The 26495-nt window shown below is 38.8% G+C and overlaps 1 protein-coding gene, 1 long non-coding RNA gene and 1 pseudogene across 8 annotated transcripts in view; 2 read left to right on the forward strand and 1 right to left on the reverse strand.

Moving 5' to 3' along the window:
* Positions 1-26495, reverse strand: part of BICRAL (BICRA like chromatin remodeling complex associated protein) — a 105273-nt gene that overhangs the window by 34055 nt on the left and 44723 nt on the right. The window contains exon 2 of one of the 7 annotated variants that reach the window (XM_067752951.1): positions 17895-17955. The exons of 4 other annotated variants lie outside the window; for them this stretch is intronic. The gene's annotated coding sequence lies outside the window, so the exon portion shown is untranslated. Of the gene's footprint in view, positions 1-403; positions 709-736; positions 1863-17894; positions 17956-26495 lie in introns of those variants that run through there. 2 more of the 7 variants (XM_067752946.1, XM_067752952.1) reach the window with 2 other exon arrangements.
* Positions 571-25660, forward strand: LOC137231983 (uncharacterized). Its single transcript, XR_010946831.1, has 3 exons — positions 571-1087; positions 12317-12394; positions 25386-25660. It is a non-coding gene; the product is annotated as an uncharacterized lncRNA (long non-coding RNA).
* LOC137231978 (mitochondrial inner membrane protease subunit 1 pseudogene) lies at positions 14910-15692 on the forward strand (annotated as a pseudogene).

Genomic DNA, 26495 nt, shown 5'->3' on the forward strand with positions numbered 1-26495 from the left:
AAATAACTAATTCATGTGAGTTTTCCCTCTAATTGCTTATTATGAATGTGACTTTTAAATTTTTGTGGTCATTCAAGAGATGAAGTATTCAATTTACATTGTTTTTATTGAACACAAATCCTTAACTTACAAGTCAAAAAGCAATCTAGACAAATCAAGGAGAGTTGGCAGCAACCACTCACACACAGATTCCTCAAAGGGGCGGTAAACCATGAACAGTAACTTCCTCAAAATGTACACGGTGAACAAGAGGAGAAATCGTATTTTTGTTTTAGAAAAAAATCTCATGCATACAGAGGTCTTTGAATTTTGCGACTGGATATTTCCAAACCTGGTGAGCAATCTGGATTTCTAGCCATATTCTGGCTATCTTTAGGAAAACAGAAAAGTCAGTTGTCCCTACTTTTTGAGACAGAAGAGGCACCATCGCCCCAGGCAGTACTGCAACAGGCTCTGCCCTGAAGGTCCCAAGTTCCTCCCTCTGCAGCAGTAACGCCAACTGTTCAATTCCAAACAGTCTGCATCCCAACACTGGAATCTTTAAAGTAGAAACCCTCAACCCCAAATTCACCCCAGCTCCAAGCCCAAATCTCTCTCTCTCCCCAGCCATCGACAGCATCCAGCCTAACCAGCGCAATCACTGTGCTCTGGCTGAAACAATAACAACTGTATAAATTCCAAGAGCAGCTCTCCCCCTTTCTTTCTCCTCCCTCCCCCCGAGATCCAGCAAACTTACACTAGTGATCCGACACCTGGCAACACTGCTTCGCACCCATTTCGAGCCATGCAGTGGAATAATTTACATCACGGAATGCCAAGGCCAAGAGTTCTGGAGCCGTTGGAAAGGGCAGTTGTGAACGGCAGTTGGACGGAGGAATGAAATCCTGAAGAGATGCCCAGAAGAGGGACACGCCCGAAGAAGGCAGAGGCAGAGTTTCTACTAAGTTTTTTTTCTCCGTTAAAACTGCCATCTCCTCTCCACTTCCCCTCAGCTTCCCATCCTATCAGTCACAAGGCCAAACAAATATAAAATGTACTCCTGCCACATGGAAGGAAACTTGCTCTCTTCAGGAAGGGTCTGGAAGGGGTAAGTATCCCCCCATGTGGGACCTTCCCGTTGATGGGAGAATTGGTTCAGCTGCTGAATGATCCGGACGATTACAATCCATTTGAGTGGATCATCAGTGGAGAGGAGAGGTGATGGGTGAGACAGGAGGAGGTCAGAGTGGGGAAAGCCTGTCAAAAGGTAACATCCATGGCCAAAACTGTGAAAGGCACAGCAGGCTAAGTGAAGTCTGCATCTAGCCCTCAGATGTCCAGGTGCCCAGGGGCATGCGAGGACGACTCTACTAATATGACTTTGAGGAGTGAAAAGGGACAGGAAAGAGAAAGAGGAAAACTATCATTAAGTAGATATGTAGACATCAGTGTGAAGAGCTTCCCTTAAATCATGATAGTTAATATGTAGAACTGCACTAGCTGTTGTTGCTCATTACAGTATCCTGGGCTTATCTCCCAGACAGCACACTCGCATGGACTAAATTAGCCAAATATGACGTATAATTAAGCCTATAAAGTGGATATTATTTCTTTACTTCAACGTGACCATTTAAATGGAGTTCCACTGTATCCTTTGTAAATTTATTTTTTTTAAGTGTCTAACAGTCTCTGGAACAAACTAATTAATAAAAACGTACGTGAAAAATAGCTTACACCAAAGCAGAACACTTTCATGCCTCTCCCACTTCCCTCACTGCTTTACACCTGTACCCAGCTCCTCCAGTGGATGAGATGCCCAAGGGTTAACACACACTGAGGGAGGGAGGCAGCGTCAGTCACTCCTCCGAGGAGGTGTCACTGCCACTGGGACTTTCAAGCACAGAGAACATTTGTTACCCCAAAGCTCAAAGTGACAAGCTACTCCTTGAGTAGCCCAAATAAAAGAACAATTTTACAATACTGAATGAAATTAAAAGCCATTGCACATCCCCCACAGCAAACCAAGCAGACCGCTCAAATGCTTGACGAAACGCTCCTGGGGGACATCTGCCCTACTCGGGGGCATCATTCCTAACAGACAGACCTCCTCCTCCAGGCCTCCTTGGGTAGAACTCTACGAGCCTTTATCCTCAGGGGTACCCCAAGAATTCTGCTTTTTAAAGGGCCGCACTCTTTTCTGACTATAAACAGTTTCAAATTAGAAGAGATGACTCTTATCCCTACATGCCCAGCTCTACAGGGTGCCAAAACACAGTCATATTACAGCCCGAGCCAGTAGTCCCTTCCCAGGAGGACACACGGCCCACCAAAGCAAATCTACCAAAGTAAAACTGTAGAAATTGACTACGATTCTAAAGTGGGAAGACAGCCTGAGGATCAGAAACGGACTCAAAAGTGAAGAGCTTAGTTTTTTTGGAAAAGATTCGCCCATTACTTCTGGACTCTTGTTGAGGCTCTTTTCTCATTAAAGTAACAACCCTGGATTCACTAGATGGGCCTCTGGCCACAGGTGAAACCTATAAGGCTGTGTGAAAGTTAAGTCCCCCCTCTAAGGGGTTAAAAACTACTTCTTGGTTCAGCACACTTGAGCAAGACACATCCCCTAAGTAATAGCAGTTTACAGCAGTAGAATTTGTCAGGGAGAGAAGGGGATTGCAGTTCTTACAGAATCCTCATAGGCACCCCAAGAGATCAGAAATCACTGCCCCAGACACCTGACTACCACTCTCAAAAAGTTAAATCTAATATTTAAAATGGCTCTTACTATTCTTAGTCAAGAGGCACTATGAAAGTGACATTTCCAATCAGTGGGGGAAAGATGTTAGCCTTCTAGAGAAAAGAAGGTGGAGCCGTACCTCACATCTTACACAAAAATAAATTCCAGGTGGATCTAAGAGTTAAATGGGAGGGAGGAGGAGAGCTTCAAGTACTAGAGTAACATATGGGAGAATTTTGTTTTTATAATCTTGGAGTAGGGAAAGGCTAAGTATGTCACAAGACGCAGAAGTCATAAAAGAAGATTGCCAAATGTGATGACAAAACATTTTTAAATTCTGCATGATAAAAGAAAAAAAAACATGAATAAAGTCAAAGACTAAAAAAACCCCAAAAAACATACGACGGGAAAATACTTTCAATTCATATCACAAACAGCTTTTCTCCTTAATACATAATTCCTATTTTTAAAAAGTCAGCTACCCTGCAGAAAATCAAAGGGTAAGAAAAATCAGTTCATAAAAAAAGGAAAGACAAGTAGCTCCTAAACATGTAAAAGTAATCACCCTCACTTAGAATAAGAGAAATGAAATTAAAGTTACAATGAGATACTATTATTTGTCAGATTGGCAAAGATAAAAAAGTTTGGTTAAGGACTATGCTAGTCAGGAAATGGGAAATAGGGACTTTTATACCCTGGTAGTGAGAGTGTAAACTCACGTGACCTCTGGAGAGGGCAATTTAGCAGTCGCTTTCAAAGTTTTAAGGGCACAAATCACTTCACCTAGCAAATATTTCCAGGTACTCGTCCCGCAGATATTCTTCTACATGTGTGAAATGATATGTGTATAAGAATATCCAGTGCAGCATGATTGGTTTTAGCAAAAGACTAAAAACCTCGATGTCAGGGGTAGGGGGTTTCTTCTTAAGGTGATGGAAATGTTGTGTAATTAAACCACTGAATTGTACACTTTACAGGGTACATTTTATGGTATTTAAATTCTATTTAAAGCATTTTTAAAAACTCTATGTCCATAATGAAAGAGGTGTGTACCTTTCTTGTTCCTTTGATCATGTATCTTTCTAAGTCAGTCTGTATAAATATGCCTCATTTTTCTTTGTATTTTATTTTTTACACTGCAGGTTCTTATTAGTTATCTGTTTTATACATATTAGTGTATACATGTCAATCCCAATCTCCCAATTCATCCCACCACCACCCTCCACCCCCGCCACTTTCCCCCCCTTGGTGTCCATATGTTTGTTTTCTACATCTGTGTCTCTATTTCTGCCCTGCAAACCAGTTCATCTGTACCACTTTTCTAGGTTCCACATATATGCATTAATATACGATATTTGTTTTTCTCTTTCTGACTTACTTCACTCGGTATGACAGTCTCTAGATCCATCCACATCTCTACAAATGACCCAATTTCATTCCTTTTTATGGCTGAGTAATATTCCACTGTATATATGTACCACAACTTCTTTATCCATTCATCTGTCGAGAGGCATTTCGGTTGCTTCCATGACCTGGCTATTGTAAATAGTGCTGCAATGAACACTAGGGTGCATGTGCCTTTTTGAATTATGGTTTTCTCTGGGTATATGCCCAGTAGTGGGATTGCTGGATCATATGGTAATTCTATTTTTAGTTTTTTAAAGGAACCTCCATACTGTTCTCCACCGTGGCTATATCAATTTACATTCCCAACAACAGTGCAAGAGGGTTCCCTTTTCTCCACACCCTCTGCAGCATTTGTTTTTAGATTTTCTGATGATGCCCATTCTAACTGGTGTGAGGTGATACCTCATTGTAGTTTTGATTTGCATTTCTCTAATAATTAGTGATGTTGAGCAGCTTTTCATGTGCTTCTTGGCCATCTGTATGTCTTCTTTGGAGAAATGTCTGTTTAGGTCTTCTGCCCATTTTAGGATTGGGTTGTTTGTTTCTTTAATACTGAGCTGCATGAGCTGTTTATATATTTTGGAGATTAATTCTTTGTCCATTGATTCGGTTGTGAATATTTTCTCTCATTCTGAGGGTTGTCTTTTTGTCTTGTTTATGTTTTCCTTTGCTGTGCAAAAGCTTTTAAGTTTCATTAGGTCCCATTTGTTTATTTTTGTTTTTATTTCCATTACTCTAGGAGGTGGATCAAAAAAGATCTTGCTGTGATTTATGTCAAAGGGTGTTCCTCCTATGTTTTCCTTTAAGAGTTTTATAGTGTCCAGTCTTACATTTAGGTCTTGAATCCATTCTGAGTTTATTTTTGTGTATGGTGTTAGGGAGTGTTCTAATTTCATTCTTTTACATGTAGCCGTCCAGTTTTCCCAGCATCACTTATTAAAGAGACTGTCTTTTCTCCATTGTACGTCCTTGCCTTCTTTGTCATAGCTTAGTTGACCACAGGTGTGTGGGTTTATCTCTGGGCTTTCTATCTTGTTCTATTGATCTATGTTTCTGTTTTTGTGCCAGTACCATACTGTCTTGATTACTGTAGCTTTGTAGTATAGTCTGAAGTCAGGGAGTCTGATTCCTCCAGCTCCGTTTTTTACCCTCAAGACTGCTTTGGCTATTTGGGGTCTTTGTGTCTCCATACAAATTTTAAGATTTTTTGTTCTAGCTCTGTAAAAAATGCCATTGGTAGTTTGATAGGGATTGCATTGAATCTGTAGATTGCTTTGGGTAGTATAGTCATTTTCACAATATTGATTCTTCCAATCCAAGAACATGGTATAGCTCTCCATCTGTTGGTATCATCTTTAATTTCTTTCATCAGTGTCTTACAGTTTTCTGCATACAGGTCTTTTGTTTCCCTAGGTAGGTTTATTCCTAGGTATTTTATTCTTTTTATTGCAGTGGTAAATGGGAATGTTTCCTTAATTTCTCTTTCAGATTTTTCATCATTAGTGTAGAGGGATACAAGAGATTTCTGTGCATTAATTTTGTATCCTGCAACTTTACCAAATTCATTGATTAGCTCTAGTAGTTTTCTGGTGGCATTTTTAGGATTCTCTATGTATAGTATCATGTCATCTGCAAACAGAGACAGTTTTACTTGTTCTTTTCCAGTTTGTATTCCTTTTATTTCTTTTTCTTCTCTGATTGCTGTGGCTAGGACGTCCAAAACTATGCTGAATAATAGTGGTGAGAGTGGACATCCTTGTCTTGTTCCTGATCTTAGAGGAAATGCTTTCAGTTTTTCACCATTGAGAATGATGTTTGCTGTGGGTTTGTCATATATGGCCTTTATTATGTTGAGGTAGGTTCCCTCTATGCCCATTTTCTGGAGAATTTTTATCATAAATGGGTGTTGAATTTTGTCAAAAGCTTTTTCTGCATCTATTGAGATGATCATATGGTTTTTATCCTTCAATTTGTTAATATGGAATATCACATTGATTGATTTCCGTATATTGAAGAATCCTTGCATCCCTGGGATAAATCCCACTTGATCATGGTGTATGATCCTTTTAATGTGTTGTTGGATTCTGTTTGCTGGTATTTTGTTGAGGATTTTTGCATCTATTTTCATCAGTGATATTGGTCTGTAATTTTCTTTTTTTGTAGTATCTTTGTCTGGTTTTGGTATCAGGGTGATGGTGGCCTCATAGAATGAGTTTGGGAGTGTTCCTTCCTCTGCAATTTTTGGGAAGAGTTTGAGAAGGATGGGTGTTAGCTCTTCTATAAATGTTTGCTAGAATTCACCTGTGAAGTCTTCTGGTCCTGGACTTTGTTTGTTGGAAGATTTTTTATCACAGTTTCAATTTCATTACTCGTGATTGGTCTGTTCATATTTTCTATTTCTTCCTGGTTCAGTCCTGGAAGGTTATACCTTTCTAAGAATTTGTCCATTTCTTCCAGGTTGTCTGTTTTATTGGCATAGAGTTGCTTGTAGTAGTCTCTTAGGATGCTTTGTATTTCTACGGTGTCTGTTGTAACTTCTCCTTTTTCATTTCTAATTGTATTGATTTGAGTCCTCTCCCTCTTTTTCTTGATGAGTCTGCCTAATGGTTTATCAATTTTGTTTATCTTCTCAAAGAACCAGCTTTTAGTTTTATTGATCTTTGCTATTGTTTTCTTTGTTTCTATTTCATTTATTTCTGCTCTGATCTTTATGATTTCTTTCCTTCTACTAACTTTGGGTTTTGTTTGTTCTTCTTTCTCTAGTTTGTTTAGGTGTAAGGTTAGATTGTTTATTTGAGATTTTTCTTGTTTCTTGAGGTAGGCTTGTATAGCTATAAACTTCCCTCTTAGAACTGCTTTTGCTGCATCCCATAGGTTTTGGATCGTAGTGTTTTTATCGTCATTTGTCTCTAAGTATTTTTTGATTTCCTCTTTGATTTCTTCAGTGATCTCTTGGTTATTTAGTAACGTATTGTTTAGCCTCCATGTGTTTGTGTTTTTTACGTTTTTTCCCCTGTAATTTATTTCTAATCTCATAGTGTTGTGGTCAGAAAAGATGCTTGATATGATTTCATATTTCTTAAATTTACTGAGGCTTGATTTGGGACCCAAGATGTAATCTATCCTGGAGAATGTTCCGTGCGCACTTGAGAGGAAAGTATAATCTGTTGTTTTTGGATGGAATGTCCTATAAATATCAATAAAATCTAACTGGTCTATTGTGTCATTTAAAGCTTGTGTTTCCTTATTAATTTTCTGTCTGGATGATCTGTCCATTGGTGTAAGTGAGGTGTTAAATTCCCCCGCCATTATTGTGTTACTGTCAATTTCCTCTTTTTAGTTGTTAGCAGTTGCCTTATGTATTGAGGTGCTCCTATGTTGGGTGCGTATATATTTATAATTGCTGTATCTTCTTCTTGGATTGATCCCTTGATCATTATGTAGTGTCCTTCCTTGTCTCTTGTGACATTCTTTATTTTAAAGTCTATTTTCTCTGATATGAGTATTGCTACTCCAGCTTTCTTTTTTTTTTTTGCGGTATGTGGGCCTCTCACTGTTGTGGCCTCTCCCGCTGCGAAGCACAGGCTCCGGACGCGCAGGCTCAGCGGCCACGGCTCACGGGCCCAGCCGCTCCGCAGCATGTGGGATCCTCCCGGACCGGGGCACGAACCCATGTCCCCCGCATCGGCAGGCGGACGCTCAACCACTGCGCCACCAGGGAAGCCCCCAGCTTTCTTTTGATTTCCATTTGCATGGAATGTCTTTTTCCATCCCCTCACTTTCAGTCTGTATGTGTCCCTAGGTCTGAAGTGGGTCTCTTGTAGACAGCATATATACGGGTCTTGTTTTTGTATCCATTCAGAGAGCCTGTGTCTTTTGGTTGGAGCATTTAATCTATTCACGTTTAAGGTAATTATTGATATGTATGTTCCTATGACCATTTTCTTAATTGTTATGGGTTTGTTTTTGTAGGTCCTTTTCTCCTCTTGTGTTTCCCACTTAGAGAAGTTACTTTAGCATTTGCTGTACAGCTGGTTTGGTGGTGCTTAATTCTCTCGGCTTTTGCTTGTCTGTAAAGCTTTTAGTTTCTCCATCAAATCTGAATGAGATCCTTGCCAGGTAGAGTAATCTTGGTTGTAAGTTCTTCCCTTTCATCACTTTAAATATATCGTGCCACTCCCTTCTGGCTTGTAGAGTTTCTGCTGAGAAATCAGCTGTTAACCTTATGGGAGTTCCCTTGTACGTTATTTGTCATTTTTCCCTTGTTGCTTTGAATAATTTTTCTTTGTCTTTAATTTTTGTCAGTTTGATTACTATGTGTCTCGGCATGTTTCTCCTTGGGTTTATTCTGCCTGGGACTCTCTGCGCTTCCTGGACTTGGATGGCTATTTGCTTTCCCATGTTAGGGAAGTCTTCGACTATAATCTCTTCAAATATTTTCTTGGGTCCTTTCTCTCTCTCTTCTCCTTCTGGGACCCCTATAATGCGAATGTTGTTGTGTTTAATGTTGTCCCAGAGGTCTCTTAGGCTGTCTTCATTTCTTTTAATTCTTTTTTTCTTTATTCTGTTCTGTGGCAGTGAATTCCACCACTCTGTCTTCCATGTCACCTATCCGTTCTTCTGCCTCAGTTATTCTGCTATTGATTCCTTCTAGTGTATTTTTCATTTCAGTTATTGTATTGTTCATCTCTGTTTGTTTGTTCTTTAATTCTTCTAGGTGTTTGTTAAGCATTTATTGCATCTTCTTGATCTTTGCCTCTATTCTTTTGAGGTCCTGCATCATCTTCACTGTCATTATTCTGAATTCTTTTCCTGGAAGGTTGCCTATCTCCACTTCAGTTAGTTGTTTTTCTGGGGTTTTATCTTTTTCCTTCATCTGGTACATAGTCCTCTGCCTTTTCATTTTGTCTATCTTTCTGTGAATGTGCTTTTCGTTCCACAGGCTGCAGAACTGTCTGTCTCATTATTTTTAACGGCTGTGTAATATTCCAGTGTGCATGAATCATGATTTATGCTCCCAAGTGCTGGGTGGAGGCAGAATATATACATGTGTTTGTAAATATTCAGACCCTGAAATGAGGCACAAATAACCAGCAACACCAGCTGCTTCTGTGAGGGAATCTGGGTGGCTGGAAACACAGAGGAAGGTATACACTTCACTTATATGTCCTTTTGTACCTCTTGAATGTTATGCCACATGTGTGAAAGGCTTATTTTAAGAAATAAATACAATTAATATGGGAATTTCCTGGCAGTCCAGTGGTTAGGATTCTGGGTTTTCACTGCCTGGGGCCCGGGGTTTGATTCCTGGTTGGAGAACTAAGGTCCTGCAAGCCACACGGTGCCCCCCACACCAAATACAATTAATAAAACAAAGAGGATGGGGGAGACCCATGAAACACAAGAATCTCAAATCAGTCTCACTCTAGGTAAGCATACCAGAGATCAAATACCTGGAAAATTTTCAAGCAGCCTAGTGGCCTCAAGAATAATCTACATCAGCTATCTGTAAGAAATATCTTCCAGACAGTCTGATTTTCATTAAGATCACAGAAAGATTTTAAAGACCTCTAAGACAGGGATAAAAAGGAAGATGACAGGCTATTTAAAATGTTTTTCATACAGTGGGAACAGTCTGAGCTCTCATATCAAGAAATGTATTGGTTTCAAGAACAGCTATTTCAGGAAAGCTAGCTAAGCAAATCAATTCTACTGATTTAAGATATTATAATCTAGCAGCAGTAGAAGAAAATTTTTAAAGTCATACACAGGATTTCAAATACTTCACAAAATGAAATTTGGTATGTGACTGCTATAACGAATGATTCTCTTCTCTTCCTTATATGCCTCTCTGTTCTTTTTCTTCTTCCAAAAACATTACATAGTGAAAATGACTAGGAAGCTAAAACTTTAAAAGATCACCAAGAGTCAATATAATAGGCTATTTTACCAACATACAAAAAATTACTGACATTTGCTTTATTTGCACTAATTTGGTATAGCATCAGTATATGCCATAATTTCCCAATCATTTACAAACAAATTTACCTTTAAAAGGTGCTGAGGCTAGCAGAGGGATCATTGGGAAACTTTATTTAAGCAATCATGAGCTGTGGAATGGTTGCAGTGTTCTCATGTGATCTGTGCCTGAGCTATTCAAGGTATAACGAGCTGTAGTCACTTTTATTTTTACCCACATATTTACCAGTTCCAGTGCTGTTCGTTCCTTTGAGTAAATCCAATTTTCATCTGGTATCATTTTCTCCCTTCTGAAGGATTTCTTTTTTAAAAAAAATTAATTAATTTATTTATTTTTGGCTGGGTTGGGTCTTCGTTGCTGTGTGCGGGCTTTCTCTAGTTGTGGCAAGCGGGAGTTACCCTTCGTTGTGGTGCATGGGCTTCTCACTGCGGTAGCTTCTCTTTGCTGCAGAGCACGGGCTCTAGGCATGAGGGCTTCAGTAGTTGTAGCACGCTGGGTTTAGCTGCTCCGCAGCATGTGGGATCTTCCCAGGCCAGGGCTCAAACCCTTGTCCCCTGCATTGGCAGGGGGATTCTTAACCACTGTACCACGAGGGAAGCCCCTGGAGGATTTCTTTTAATATTTTTGTAGTACAGATCTGGTGATGAATTCTTTCAGTTTTCGTATGTCTTTAAAAAAAGTGTTTATTCTGCCTTCATTTTTGAAATGTATTTCATGGGACATATAGTTCTAGACTGAGTTTTTTCTTCTCTTTTGGATCTTTAAAGATATTGCTACACTGTTTCTTGCTTGCATTGTTTCCAAATAGAATTCTGCTGTCATTCTTACTTTTGTCTTTTTGTACATGATAGGTCTCCCCTCCCCACCCCACCCCCACTCCAATGCTTTAAACTTTTTCTCTTTATCACTGGTTTTAAGCAATCTGATTCTGATATGCCTTGGCATCATTTTCTTCATGCTTCTTGTGCTTGGGGTTCATTAAACTTCTAGGATCTGTAGGTTTATAATTTTCCTCCAATTTAGAACAATTTCAGCCATTCCTTCATATATTTTGTGTCCCTACCCCTCCTTCAGGGACTCCAATTACCTACGATTATGCTGCTTGAAGTGGTTCCACAGTTCACTGGTGCTCTTTAAAAAAAATTTTTTTAAGTGTCCTTTTATCTCTCTGGCTTTCATTTAGGATAGTTTCTATTGCTATGTCTTCAAGCACACTAATTTTTTCTTCTGCAGTGTCTAATCTGCTTGTTAATTGCATCCAATGTATTTTTTATTTTCAAACATTGTAGTTTTCATCTCTAGAAGTTGGTTTTTTTTTAATATCTTCCATTTCTTTATTTAATATGTTCAATCTTTCCTCTACCTTCTTGAAATTATGCAGAATAGTGACAGCTTTTTAATGTCCTTCTCTACTAATTCTATCATTTATATCATTTCTAGGTCTTTTTCTCCTGATTGATTTTTGTCCTCCTCATAGTGGGTGGTATTTTTCTCCTTTGTATGCCTGGTACTTTTTTATTGGATTCCAGACATTGCTAATTTTACATTATTGAGTACTGGATATTTTTGTATTCCTATAGATACTTTTGAACTTTGTCTAGGACACAATTAAGTTACGTGTAAATGGTTTGATTCTCTTGAGGTCTGCTTTTAAGCTTTGTCAGTCTTTAGTCTAGGGCTAATTTTGCCCTATAGTGAGGCAATACCCTTCCGAGTACTTCACTTGATGTCCCATGAATTACAAGGATTTTTGCAGTCTTGCAGGTGGGCACACAAACTCTTCTCTGCCCTGTGTGAGCTCCAAGTGTTATTTCCTATAATGTTTTTGGTTGATTCTTTCCCATGACTTGGGTAGTTTCCCCACACACATGTACCGATCAGGTTACCAGCTGAAGACTCAAGAGAGACTCTCTGCAGCTCTCCAGGGTTTTATCTTCATGTAGCTCTCTCCTCTGGTGCTCTGCCCAATGAGTTTTAGCCACTTTTACCCCCCAGCTGCATCAGCTCAACTCAGGAAGATTACTAGACTCCATCTGGATTCCCCTTCCCTGCGCTATGGCCTGAAAACTCCCCAGACAGAAGCTGGGGCAGTTACAGGGCTTACCTTATCTGTTTTCTATTTCTCATGAATCCCTGTCCTGTGCTGCCTGATATTCAATGTCTAAAAACCATTGTTTAATATATTTAATCTAACTTTTAACTGTTTTATGCAGGAAGGTCAATCCAATCCCTGTCATTGCATCTTGGTCCTATAGCGATTTTTAAGGTTTTGGAAGAAATCACTTTAGGAGGTAAGAACAGCTTATATGAGTTCATTAGCATGAATTATAGAATCAGAGCATCCTCAAAGGAGGAAAGGAGAAAGGGAGGACAGTAAATTGTAGTTTTATCCCCTGCCTCCTTCTGTTTTCTACCCTGAAGAATAGCTTAGGGAATGGGGAAAGCCGCTTCACTAATTACTACCTTTAATGAACTTGTTCAGTGGTTGAAAAGAATAAGCATTTAGACAACATTTAGCACCCACTATGTGCCAGGTCCTCTGTTAAGGACTGGGAATATCAAATGAGTATGACATAAAATGCAATAATAAATGTAAATACCCTTAACATTTTTGTAGGACTGTAAAAGCAAGGCCAAGAAGTAAATTATTATGTTTAAGCAAACAATATTCTGATAAGTGTCATGATGAAAAAGTTACACCATAAAACAGTCACTTACCCAGGGCAAGTAACTGTTTACGTCATCTAAGATATAAAGTATTTTCATCTTATTCCTTTTACTATATTGTCACTGTTATGGACTGTTAAATTTTATTTTTATTATTTTTTGGCTGCACCGTGCAGCACACGGAATCTTAGTTCACCAACCAGGGATCAAACTTGTGCCCCCTGCAGTGCAAGCATAGAGTCTTAACCACTGGACCACCAGGAAAGTCCCCGGACTGTTAAATTTTGTAATTGCAAGGCTGTGTCAAACTTCCTGGCACAGTTCCTGATTGTAAGGAACTCCCTTTCTTTGGGGAGAGAGATGCAACAATTCATCACAACGCAAGGTAAGAAGTGCTAGAGCTTTTGGCGGGGGTTCCCAAGCTTTTTCAGGTGAAGTCGCTGGTCATTTTTTTTGTGAAATAATATGACATTTTACTAGGAGAAAACACTAGTATATTTTCACAATTATGCCCATTTGTAAGAAAAAGAAGCTGTCAAACTCAACAAGATGGGCTCTGAGTTTTTCCTTTGTTATTCAACCAAGACCTTCATTCTTTTTGTAACTAGCTAGAGCATACTAACAGCAAGGAAGAAAGGTGGAAAAAACTAAGAACATTATTAGGAGAAAAACTTAGGAATCAAAAAAAAAAAAATTCCAGGCCTTAAAGCTGCTTTAATTCCAACTTGGAATGAGGTGGAATAGAAACAAACCTAATATATTAAGCAATCCAGCTGGCTAAACAATGCACTAGAACATGGGGGGAAAGAGTGACCAACCTTGGGGGGTCAGGAAGAAGTCTGGCCAGGCTTTACAGGGGCTGGGGACATGTACAGGTCGGGGCGGGTGGGACACGGAATTTGGAAAGGGCTTGTTCTGGATACTGACATTGACTAGGCTTGTGATTACTGACAAATTCCAATCTCTCAGGGCCTGTTTTCTCATCTTTAAATGAAATTAATAGCCACATCAGTGATTTAAAAACTTTGATCCCCGGGGACCTAGGATTCTCTGAGGGGTCCAGGAGCTGTCTTGGAGGCCTAAAGGTTGGTGGTAGAGGCACTGTAATGCTCCACTTCTCCCCTTTAACTCAGTGATAGAACTCTTAACTGGGAGAAAAAAGTTTGAAAATCATTTAACTTATCCAACTCCAGAACTCAGTGATTTGTTGTGTGCTGTAAAGGAATGACCTTTAATGGTGGTCAAACTGAACATGGAAACACAAGGATCCACAGAAAGCAAGACATTCATGATTATTTTAGCAAGAGAACAGTGATGAATATATCAAACTTCTTTAAGATAAATTCCAACATAGTGCTAACGATCCTAAGTTTACTGACTATAGAACCATTAATCGTACACAGATTGGTGTTTCTCAAACTGGGATTTGCAGAAGTAATCTTGGGTGGTCTGAGTTCTCAAGTTGCAGAAACATCAACAGATTTTAAAACCAGCCAGAAACACACATGCTGAAAATTTTCAGGGCTGATAAAATTTCTGCTTAACATGTTTACTAAAAGCCTCTCAAAATCTTGAGATCTAATGGGAATCTACTGACAGAAGACCTGTGTATGCATTGTCTGACTGATGCAAAGATGGTCCTGGGGAAAACATTTCCAGGTCTCTCTTTATCCTCCTTTAATCTCAACTGCCAATGCTGTGCCAGGCTGGGTAGAGGAGGTCTAAACAAAGGATGGCATCAAAAGAGACTGTGGGTTGGGTCTCAAAAGTCTTTGAGGTGGTTCAAGAGATACCCAACTCTGGAAGTAACAAAGCCCTGCAGCGTGGAAGGATGCACTTAACTGCCTACTCTCTCCCACTGCACAGCTAGTGGTGGTAAAGAACTCTGGGTATTAAGTTATGGCTCAAGTATAGTGGACTAAAAGACTGACTTCAAATCTAAATGTTACTAACAGACTACCTTCTAGAAGCTTACAGTAAAAAACATATTACAGTGCTACCATCAAAAGTAGGAATCTTGTCATATTCATCTTCATATCCCCAGCAAATAGCACATAAACAGGTATAATAAATACTTAATAAATATCCCGGGTTTAGATGTAGGGCAGCTGTGGAGAAAGAGCCACCTGAGTGCTGGGCGAGAGCCTTCCAGGGTTCTTTGGGGCTAGAGGAATCTTGAAACCATGGATCACCTATATATGTTTTGAGACATGCTTTAGATGTTTTTTTCTGGAAGCCCTGCAACTACCGTAAAAATTGAATGTATTGTTGAAAAGACATATGGCCAATGGTGGCAGAGTCTGCATAGAACCATGCTTCGTGGTGTTCCAGGAAAAACCTTTCGGCTTGTTGGTTATATTATTCAGTCTGGCTGTATAACTCATTGTGTTTTTGAATACTCTGGTGGTGTTGTCATGTGTTCTGAACCATCAATAGAGCTTAAAATTCAGAATTCAGATATTGTCTTTGCAGAAAATTTTAGTCGACATTTTTATGGTATCCAAAGAGGTGACACTGTGATTGCAAAAAGCCCGAGTGATCCAAAATCAAATATTTGTAAAAGAGTAATTGGTTTGGAAGGAGACAAAATTCTTATCAATAGTCCATCAGGTTTATTTAAAAGCACAGTTATGTGCCAACGGGTCATGTTTGGTTAGAAGGTGATAATCTATAGAATTCTACAGATTCCAGGTACTGTGGACCTGTTCCATATGGACTAATAAGAGGATGTATCTTCATTAAGATTTGGACTCAATGATTTTGGATTTCTACATGACAGCCCTAATGGCCACAGATTTTCTGATTGGCAAGCATTTATTCTTTTGATTTGATTACTGTCTTCTGTTCAAGTGAATTTATTATTGTCACTAAAACCACGTACTTGCTAATAAACTATTTGCTATTCTAAATAAATAAATAAATAAATAAATGTAGGGCAGCTGCATTTTATGCAAATATTGTGTTCCCAAAGGCCTTGCCTTAAAAACTCACATAATTCTACTTTAATCCTGAAAAAGAAATTTATAATTTCCCAAAGTCCATCAGCATTGAAAATTTGCTATTACATTCTGTTAAAATTTTTTTTAAGGGTTTCCCTGGTGGCGCAGTGGTTGAGAGTCCACCTGCCTATGCAGGGGACGCGGGTTCGTGCCCTGGTCCAGGAGGATCCCACATGCCGCGGAGCGGCTGGGCCCGTGAGCCATGGCCGCTGAGCCTGCGCGTCCGGAGCCTGTGCTCCGCAACGGGAGAGGCCACAGCAGTGAGAGGCCCGCGTACCGCAAAAAAGAAAAAAAAAATTTTAAGGTGTAACAATGAAACTTGGGTTACATTTTTAAAAATAACTCATATCTTTTAGAGATCCCATACTGAAATAGGTATGAATGAAGTAATACAATGTCTGGGATTTGCTTCAAAATAATATGGACTGGGGAATTCCCTGGTGGTCCAGTGTTAGGACTCCACGCTTTCACTGCCAAGGGCATGGGTTCGAATCCTGGTTGGGGAACTAAGATTCTGCAAGCTGCGTGACATGGCAAATAAATAAATAAAATGAAATATAATAATAATAATAATATGGACTGGAGTTAGTTATTAAAAACATGGAAATCCGTCTCCCCTGCCCCCTCCAGAGATTCTGATTCACCAGCAATCTGGGGTTACTATGGGGTTTTCTCCCTGACCCCCTGAGGTTGGTCACTCTTTCTCCCCCCATGTTACAGCACACACTTGGGCACATTTCAGGCAAACTGGGGAAACTGTCCCCAACTGCAGGCAGATGGGACCTGCAAACAATGGCCTCTGGTCAGCTCAGAGACCCAAATCTAGGCTGCCAACTTTCCAAACTCAGGGGAAAGGTAGCTTCTTGGTAATCTGACTAAAGGAAATGCTGTAGGAGAAACTTTATTTGAGGATTCATCACTCTCAACCACCTTCAGTACCAGTCCCTTTCCACTACTTCCCCTCAAATAATTTATTTCTCCCTTCCTCTCTGTACTGTATTTATTCATATTTACATTACGATGTCAGCTCCACCAGGGCAGAGGTTTGTCTGTTCACCGATGAACCTCAGAATAGTGTCTGGCACGTGACAGGAGCTCAATGAACATGCCCGCCAGTTTTATTGAGATATAATTGACAAATAAGATTGTGTAAGTTTAAGGTGTACAATTTGATGATTTGATATATATCTATATTGTGAAATGATTACCACAAACACATCCATCCCCTCATATAGTTAATTTTTTTTTTTTTGGTGTAGTGAGTACATTTAAAATCTACTCTCTCAAGAAATTCCAGGTATACAATATAGTATTGGTAACTATAGTCACCATGTTATACATTAGATCCCCAGAAATTATTCATCTTATAACTGAAAGTTTGTACCCTTTGACCAACATCTCCCCATCTCCCCCACCCCCCAGTCCCTGGCAACTACCAATCTACTCTGCTTCTACAAGTTCAACTTTTTTAGATTCCACATATAAATGAGATCATACAGTATCTGTCTATCTTTGTCCAACTTATTTCACTTAGCTTCTGTTTCATCCATTTAGTCACAAACAGCAGGATTTCCTTCTTTTTTATGGTTGAATACTATTCCACTGTACGTATGTATATATCCAACTATCTATATATTTGTATTTATATATAACAATTTCTTTATCCATTCATCCAACAACAGACATTTAGGTGGTTTCCATATCTTGGCTATTGTGAATAATGCTGCAATGAATCTGAGGGTGCAGATATCTCTTCAAGATAGTGATTTAATTTCCTTCAAATATACATATAGAAGTGGGGTTACTGGATCATATGGTAGCTCTATTTCTAATTTTTTGAGGACCCTCCATACTGTTTTCCATAGTGGCTGCATCAATTTACATTCCCACCAACAGTGCACAAGGGCTCCCTTTTGTCCATATCCTTGCCAACACTTGTCATCTCTTGTCTTTTTGATGATAGCCATTCTAACAGGTGCGAGGCGGTATCACACTGTGGTCAATGAACATTTTTTGAAATGAACTTATCACCCTTTCCAATATGTTGGTCACATGATGGCAAGACCTGCAACAGGATCAGGCATACCAGGGAAAGTGTGCTTATTCCCTTTTTCTTGAAACTTACTTCAGTTTTCCAAGAAAGCATGCTTACTTTGGACACCAGGTTATTCCTATGGGAGAGCAATCTAAAGTGGAAAACAAAGAATTATATTTAAACCTAGAACATACAGTGGTGCTAAAGTTACTTCCCACTATTCCCCTGCACACTATTCTAGCCAAACTGCCACTCTCTTAGCCCCCAAACACAATGCACACTTTCCCAGCATCTGCCCTGGTTCAGGTGACAATTTTATCTGAAATGCTCTTCTTTCTCTCCTATATCTACTGAAATTCCATCCGTTATTCAAAACTTAGTTTGAATCTACCTCTCTGAGTCTTTCTCTGACAACCTTGGGCTGTCTTTTGGATTTTCTACCGAGAATTCTAAAAGCACCAACCATGTCTTTTGACATTGATCAGCCACTGTTCTGTGTGATTAGCTTCATTATACCTATCTTCTGTACCCAACTAAAGCAGAGCCCAAATTTAAACAAAAACAGTATAAAGTGCTACAAGAGTACAATGAAGTCTCCCATCCTAAGGCCAAGCAACTTTTAGACTGCATGGCTTTTCGGCATTAGCGAACTTAAAATTCTGGCCCATTACAATAGGCTCTGGCCTCATTTTGTACCTTAACCCACCTCACCCTCCCCTATATGGAACGCTTGTTTCTTCGCCATCTTGACCATTTGATGTCCCCCAAACTTATCATGCCACTTTTTCTATTCTTTGGCTTTGCACTTGTCCCTTTACTTAGAAGACAAAAGATCTTCCCGCCCATCTCCAAGTGGTCAACTGAGAATACCTCCTTATCTTTTAAGGCTTTGAGTAAAATGATTTTGCCTTTCATTTTTAAAAAAAATCCTGGGACCTCCTTATCTTTTAAGACTTTGAGTAAAATGATTTTGCCTTTCTTTTTTTTTTTCTTTTTTTTGTGGTACGCGGGCCTCTCACTGCTGTGGCCTCTCCCGTTGCGGAGCACAGGCTCCGGATGCGCAGGCTTAGCGTCCATGGCTCACGGGCCCAGCCGCTCCGCGGCATGTGGGATCTTCCCAAACCGGGACACGACCCGTATCCCCTGCATTGGCAGGCGGACTCTCAACCACTGCGCCACCAGGAAAGCCCTGCCTTTCATTTTTAAAAAAAATCCTGGGACTTCCCTGGTGGCACAGTGGTTAATAATCCACCTGCCAATGCAGGGGACACAGGTTCGAGCCCTAGTCCAGGAAGATCCCACAAGTGGTGGAGCAACTAAGCCCGTGCACCACAACTACTGAACCTGCACTCTAGAGCCCACAACTACTGAGCCTGTGCTCTAGAGCCCACGAGCCACAACTACTGAGCCTGCGTGCCTAGAGCCTGTGCTCCACAACAAGAGAAGCCACTGCAATGAGAAGCCCGCGCACCGCAACAAAGAGTAGCCCCCAGTCGCCACAACTAGAGAAAGCCCACGTGCAGCAATGAAGACCCAATGCAGCCAAAAATAAAATTAACTAATTAATTTAAAGAAAATCCTGAAGCAAAATTAATTGCTCATTTATTTGTATCCCTAGAGCACGTCTGACATGTTACTAGATCTGACATGTGTGTGACAAAACTTTGCTTTTCTGACTCCCTCATTAGCTTACAAGTTCCATGAAAGCTGGGTCAATTTTGTTCCATCTTCATGTTACCAGAGTTTAGTGCAATGCCTGATACAAATGTGCCAAATAAACATGTTTTACTCTGTACTTAAGTAAAATTTTGGTCTTAAAACTAACTTTTTCAGGAGTGATGTCAGTTCCTTATCATTTGGTTTCCAAGAATATTCAGCTAGGCTACACAGGAGCACTTTAGCACAATCATAAAACACAGGATTCGGATGCAGGCTGGTCATCCATTGTCCAGGATCCACCAGCTTATGCTGGGCCCTTATGTATTTAGCCAGGCATTCCTGCCAGGGAGAAAAAGGCTTTCAAGGTCAACTGATTCCCCATCTGATCAGACAGTTCAGCTCTCTGAGGCATATGAAAATGTCATTTTTTTAAGATCCATATGACAAAAAAATTGTGTATCCTTCCATAATAACCTAATTAATATTTAATAAACCTCCTTAAAACAGGGATTTATGCACTGAACATAAACACAAAATAACTCCTGGAGTCCCAAAATCTTGAGCAGTAATTTATATTAATAATAGTTGTGTTCAGGGACTTCCCTGGTGGTCCAGTGGTTAAGAATGCACCTTCCAATGCAAGGGGACGCGGGTTCGATCCCTGGTTGGGGAACTAAGATCCCACATGCTGCAGGGCAACTAAGCCCGTGCGCTGCAACTACTGAGCCCACCCGTCACAACTAGACAGAAGCCTGTGCGCGGCAAGGAAGAGCCTGCACGCCCTAATGAAAAGATCCCACGTGCTGCAACTAAGACCCGACACAGCCAAAAAAAAAAAAAAGCTGTGTTCATCAAAAGACTCAGAAGTAAAAGTCTAAGATGAAGTCTCTGTCACAGCCATGTATGGCTTTGTGAGGGCATCAACACTAGACCTTTAAAGAAAAGAAAAAAACTCTGCAGTACAGGAAAAACAGATGCTCTGCCAAAAATGTTTTCATAATTTCTTTACTGTGTTTTATAAGAGACAAGATTTTAATGACTATGGAAAACAGTAAACAGGAAATGACTGAGAAATGACCAAGAAATACTGCTGTCCTGATTGCTATTAAATGTTAAATAAAATTAAGTTAAAACTATCTTTGTGATAATTCACAATACTGCACTACATAGAATAATAAGTACTAAAAAGATGAGTCAGTTCTTTTCAGTTACACTACTCAATTTCAAAGAACTCTTGTATTATACTTCCAAATAAAAGGTGAGTTTCTGTTTTAATCAGTGATTGCCATATTTATTACTTTCTTCCACTAAAAATAAACAATCATTCAGAGAATTGGCTCCCATGACAAGCTGACTTAGCAAAAGGAAGCAATGCCAACATTGAAATAAACACTCATGAAGATGAACCTGGTCATGCATCAACCAAAAACACATTAGGCCAAAATTTTAGGAATAGGAATTAAAAACTAGAAAGCCAAAAGTAAGTCTTACTTGCATCCTCTCCATAAAAACAAACTACCTAAATATTAAACACAAACGGCTCTTGACACTTTTTAAATTTTTAGTTTCATTCAGAAAAAAGATATCTTTTATTAAATGGAGATTTAATGAGTCATTTGTGTTTTTTTTCTAATTGAAAGGGATTTCTTTTAGAGAGCATTTTAAATGAAGTAAAAGAAAAATCCTCCCAATGCGTTTTTTTCCTGCTTTTAAAAACAATGGATATTATTGCACAATACCGGTCATAAACAGAAAAAGGACTGCTGTTTGCATTTCCATCTTACAATCACAAAATTTACTAGAGTACAGTATGGTAATAACTAAGCTATTAAAAAATAAAAACTGCCTGATCTTTCTCTATATTTCCTCAAATGCAATAGGACACCATTGCTCTGTGTTAGTGCAGTTTGTACATGTTATTGTTTCTATGTATGGAACTGCTTTAAAAAATACTTGGAAATGGCAGTAATTATAAATAAATCTTTTTCTTTTATTGAGCTTTAGTATTAGCAATCTGGTTAAAGTTATCATGCAAACTCTTGACTCTCACTGCTCTCTGTCAATGAGTAACATTCAAAATATTTTGGTTTTACGGTATGTTCCAAGAAAAACAAGCCCTATAAAAACAACTAACAATATTAAACAAAATTCCATTTTACAAAGTCAATGATGTTACCAAGGAAGAGATGCTGAGGATTCTCTTTTATAAAAGCAGGCTCAAAAGGAAGATGTGTGCATGAGTCAATTTTTTAAGGAGAAGAAAATAAAAGGAAACTTTTAAAGCTTAAAAACGATTTAAGAAAGAATACGGGCAAATATATATGTAGCATATTACTCCAAGAAAGATTTCCCAGTTTCCACAAAAATTTTAAAGAAGCTGAATTAATCTCACTCTTCTAAACTCCGTTTAAGAAATATAAACTTCTATCTAGTGTGAAATCTTTTACAAACTTTAAGAAATGCCATGTGGACTGGAATTTAAATTGATAGTTTTTTCTATCAAAAGACCATAAGATACAGAGTTTCAGTTGAGGAAGATGAAAAAGTTCTGGGGAAAAACGGTGGTGACGGTTATACAACAAAGTGAATGTACTCAATGCCACAGAACTGTACTTAAAATGGCTAAAGGGCTTCCCCGCTGGTGCAATGGTTGAGAATCCACCCACCAATGCAGGAGACATGGGTTCAAGTCCTGGTCCAAGAAGATCCCACAGACCGCAGAGCAACTAAACCCGTGTGCCACAACTACTGAATCTGTGCTCTAGAGCCCGCGAGCCACAATTACTGAGCCCGCACACCACAACTACTGAGCCTGTGCACCACAACTACTGAAGCCCACACATCTACAGCCCATGCTCTGCAACAAGAGAAGCCACCACAATGAGAAGCCCACGCACCGCAATGAAGAGTAGCCCCTGCTCGCCACAACTAGAGAAAGCCCTCGCACAGCAACGATGACCCAACACAGCTAAAATTTTTAAATAAATAAACAAACAAATAAATAAAATGGCTAAAATGGTAAATTTTATGTTATGTATATTTTACCACAAAAAAAGAAGAAAGCATCTCTGAATATTCCGACTTAAAAAAATACCCAAAAGGGTTTATTTGAAAATAACTAGCTGTACATCTATGATTAAAAATCTTAAAAAATTGCAGAGGAAGGAACATTCCCAAACTCATTCTATGAGGCCACCATCACCCTGATACCAAAACCAGACAAAGATTTCACAAAAAAAGAAAATTACAGACCAATATCACTGATGAATATAGATGCAAAATCCTCAACAAAATACCAGCAAACAGAATCCAACAACACATTAAAAGGATCATACACCATGATCAAGTGGGATTTATCCCAGGGATGCAAGGATTCTTCAATATACGCAAATCAATCAATGTGATATTCCATATTAACAAATTGAAGGATAAAAACCATATGATCATCTCAATAGATGCAGAAAAAGCTTTTGACAAAATTCAACACCCATTTATGATAAAAACTCTCCAGAAAGTGGGCATAGAGGGAACCTACCTCAACATAATAAAGGCCATATATGACAAACCCACAGTAAACATCATTCTCAATGGTGAAAAACTGAAAGCATTTCCTCTAAGATCAGGAACAAGACAAGGATGTCCACTCTCACCACTATTATTCAGCATAGTTTTGGACGTCCTAGCCACAGCAATCAGAGAAGAAAAAGAAATAAAAGGAATACAAACTGGAAAAGAACAAGTAAAACTGTCACTGTTTGCAGATGACATGATACTATACATAGAGAATCCTAAAAATGCCACCAGAAAACTACTAGAGCTAATCAATGAATTTGGTAAAGTTGCAGGATTACAAAATTAATGCACAGAAATCTCTTGCATTCCTCTACACTAATGATGAAAAATCTGAAAGAGAAATTATGGAAACACTCCCATTTACCATCGCAACAAAAAGAATAAAATACCTAGGAATAAACCTACCTAGGGAGACAAAAGACCTGTATGCAGAAAACTGTAAGACACTGATGAAAGAAATTAAAGATGATACCAACAGATGGAGAGCTATACCATGTTCTTGGATTGGAAGAATCAATATTGTGAAAATGACTATACCGCCCAAAGCAATCTACAGATTCAATGCATTCCTATTAAATTACCAGTGGCATTTATTACAGAGCTAGAACAAATCATCTTAAAATTTGTATGAAGACACAAAAGGCCCCAAATAGCCAAAGCAGTCTTGAGGGAAAAAAACGGAGCTGGAGGAATCAGACTCCCTGACTTCAGACTATACTACAAAGCTACAGTAATCAAGACAGTATGGTACTGGCACAAAAACAGAAACATAGATCAATGGAACAAGATAGAAAGCCCAGAGATAAACCCACACACCTGTGGTCAACTAATCTATGACAAAGGAGACAAGGATATACAATGGAGAAAAGACAGTCTCTTTAATAAGTGGTGCTGGGAAAACTGGACAGCTACATGTAAAAGAATGAAATTAGAACACTCCCTAACACCATACACAAAAATAAACTCAGAATGGATTCAAGACCTAAATGTAGCACTGGACATTATAAAACTCTTAGAGGAAAACATAGGAGGAACACTCTTTGACATAAATCACAGCAAGATCTTTTTTGATCCACCTCCTAGAGTAATGGAAATAAAAACAAAAATAAACAAATGGGACCTAATGAAACTTAAAAGCTTTTGCACAGCAAAGGAAACTATAAACAAGACAAAAAGACAACCCTCAGAATGAGAGAAAATATTCGCAACCGAATCAATGGACAAAGGATTAATCTCCAAAATATATAAACAGCTCATGCAGCTCAATATTAAAGAAACAAACAACCCAATCCAAAAATGGGCAGAAGACCTAAATAGACATTTCTCCAAAGAAGACATACAGATGGCCAAGAAGCACATGAAAAGCTGCTCAACATCACTAATTATTAGAGAAATGCAAATCAAAACTACAATGAAGTATCACCTCACACCAGTTAGAATGGGCATCATCGGAAAATCTACAAACAAATGCTGCAGAGGGTGTGGAGAAAAGGGAACCCTCTTGCACTGTTGGTGGGAATGTAAATTGATACAGCCACTATGGAGAACAGTATGGAGGTTCCTTAAAAAACTAAAAATAGAATTACCATATGATCCAGCAATCCCACTACTGGGCATACCCAGAGAAAACCATAATTCAAAAAGACATATGCACCCTAATGTTCATTGCAGCACTATTTACAATTGCCAGGTCATGGAAGCAATCTAAATGCCCATCGACAGACGAATGGATAAAGAAGATGTGGTACATATATACAATGGAATATTACTCAGCCATAAAAAGGAATGAAATTGAGTCATTTCTTGAGACGTGGATGGATCTAGAGACTGTCATACAGAGTGAAGTAAGTCAGAAAGAGAAAAACAAATATCATATATTAACGCATGTATGTGGAACCTAGAAAAATGGTACAGATGAACTGGTTTGCAGGGCAGAAGTTGAGACACAGATGTAGAGAACAAATGTATGGACACCAAGGGGGGAAAAAACCGTGGTGGGGTGGGGATGGTGGTGTGCTGAATTGGGCGATTGGGATTGACATGTATACACTGATGTGTATAAAACTGATGACTAATAAGAACCTGCAGTATAAAAAAACAAACACAAAAACTAATAGTAAACTTTCTTTGGGTTATTTGTATGGAAATATGTTAATATAAATGTTTCAGACATTACATGAAATTTCTAAAAATCTTATATGTTCTGGTATAATGTTATAAGTCATAATTCTAGTTATTACTTTAAAATGTGTAACTCAGAAATAACTAAATTTCCTTGTCAATTGCATTATTATGAACTTTCATCAAATCTTTAACCGTGGTCATCTTTAAGTCTTTTGTCATTTACAGACAGTTCTGGACTCTGATGCTTTCGCAAAAATGTTCCTATAAAAGGGTTTCATCTTCAAGGAATTCATGGAAAATACTCTGACAAGTACAGGTTTCTGGTAACTGACTAAACTGCTCAACTGAATGAATAAGCATTTTCAGAACTCTAATGGAAAACTGATGAATTCATAAAAGTCTAACAAAAGATCAAGATGAAAAAAAAATTAATTACGTGGGACTGAGTGAACTGATGAGGATGATTATAATTTTTGTGACTTTGTTTGAATAAAAAAAAAAAATCCCCCCCCCCAAAAAAATCTTTCTATTTCTGGAAAAGTATTCTCTCCCTCAAGCTGGAAGCTTCAGGACACATGCTCACTGAGGGAAAATGAGGGACCTATGGCACATCAGTTAAAATTAACCTCAGCAAACAGTGGGGTGAAAGAAGCTGAGGCAGATCACCCCACAACTACCAAGAGGCACAGATGTAGGAAGAAATCATCCCACAAAGGAAGGAGGAGGGTTCTTAACCCTGTTGTGCCTTCTGTCTGTCTGGCGAGGCTTATGGATCCCTTCTCAGAGTAATATTTCAAGAATGCAGAGTATATGGAAGATTTTTAAAAAGTTATAAAAATATTTAAAAATTGTAATATAGTTATATATGTGGTTCTTCATCAATGCATTAATATACTAGATGTAGTGGTGAGTCTAGTAACTACTATCATTTAGGAGATAGTAATCTTTCAAGATACCTGCAAATGTAATGTGATAAACAATATTTCTACTGGTAACATTCCCCAGGCACTGTTAATACTACAGTGGCTGGTGGCCTCCACTCATAGATTTAGGAAATAACAAATTTCAATTGGAGTCTAGTGAAAATAACATGCAATTTTTTTCATATCCAAGTTCACGGGCCTCCCTCTCCCTAGTTCTCCCTAATTCTAACCACAGATCCTTTAGGGGTCAGTCCATGGAGCCCTTGTACTGTTGGGGTCCAGGACAGTTGTTCAACATGTGAAACAAATAAACTCAATCCAGTAACAAATAACAAAGGAATTCTGAACATCTGAATATAATTCACAATATATTTTTAAACTTGCTAAGCACACAATGGCCATTTCTACACAC

This window comes from Pseudorca crassidens, chromosome 10 (genome assembly GCF_039906515.1).
Source record: "Pseudorca crassidens isolate mPseCra1 chromosome 10, mPseCra1.hap1, whole genome shotgun sequence".
NCBI lineage: Eukaryota > Metazoa > Chordata > Mammalia > Artiodactyla > Delphinidae > Pseudorca > Pseudorca crassidens.